Source organism: Chrysochloris asiatica, unplaced genomic scaffold, assembly GCF_000296735.1.
Source record: "Chrysochloris asiatica unplaced genomic scaffold, ChrAsi1.0 scaffold00319, whole genome shotgun sequence".
Classification (NCBI taxonomy): Eukaryota; Metazoa; Chordata; class Mammalia; order Afrosoricida; family Chrysochloridae; genus Chrysochloris; species Chrysochloris asiatica.
In genome coordinates this window covers 690,082-690,924 of record NW_006408837.1, presented here as the reverse complement: position 1 = coordinate 690,924, position 843 = coordinate 690,082, and the positions used below count along the sequence as shown (strand labels likewise).

The window sequence follows — 843 nt, the reverse complement described above, 5'->3', positions numbered from 1 at the left end:
AAGGTGGTTAGGTGGTCTCCATTCTGTAAGAGTGGTTAGGAGGTCTCCATTCTATGAAGGTGGTTAGGTGGTCTCCATTCTGTAAGAGTGCTTAGGTGGTCTTCATTCTATGAAGGTGGTTAAGTGGTTTTCATTCTATGAAGGTGGTTAGGTGGTCTCCATTCTGTAAGAGTGGTTAGGTGGTCTTTATTCTATGAAGGTGGTTGGTTAGGTGGTCTTTATTCTATGTAGGTGGTTAGGTGGTCTCCATTCTGTAAGAGTGCTTAGGTGGTCTCCATTCTGTGAGGGTGAGTAGCCTAATGTGTAACAAACTATTTAAAGCAGGTTCTAATCCTAACCCTTCTAGTTATATGAAAAGCAAAACAGAAAGAGATGGACATCAAGGAATGCCTAGGAAAGCCAAGAATCACCTGGCATGTCAACAGACACCAGGAACTAGGAGAGGGGATCACCTAGGAGTATCAAGGACCCCCAGAGATCACCAACAGATACCAGGAACTAGGAGAGAGACTCCAAGAAGGATTCGACACAGCCTAGACTCGATTTGGACTCTGAAGCTCCTGACACTGAGGACCAAGAAAACCAACCCCCTGCCGTCCACTCTATCCCACCCATAGTGACCTTAGAGCTGGACAGAGTAGACAGCTCCTTGGTGGTGGTGTTGGTTATGTGCTGTGGAGTTGGTTCTGACTAATAGTGACTCTGTGTAGGGTTTCTGAGGCTGTAAATCTTTACGGGAGCAGAAAGTCTCATCTTTCTCCCACAGAGCAACTGGTAGTTTTGAACTGCTAATTTTGCAGAATGACTCCTCGGGGTTCCTGAAACTGTACATAGTACAGGAGC

The 843-nt window shown here is 45.9% G+C and overlaps 1 protein-coding gene across 1 annotated transcript in view; it reads right to left on the bottom strand.

Moving 5' to 3' along the window:
• Positions 1-843, bottom strand: part of SORCS2 (sortilin-related VPS10 domain containing receptor 2) — a gene marked incomplete at its 5' end in the record, with an annotated part of 427,091 nt that overhangs the window by 84,612 nt on the left and 341,636 nt on the right. The gene's annotated exons all lie outside the window — the stretch shown is intronic.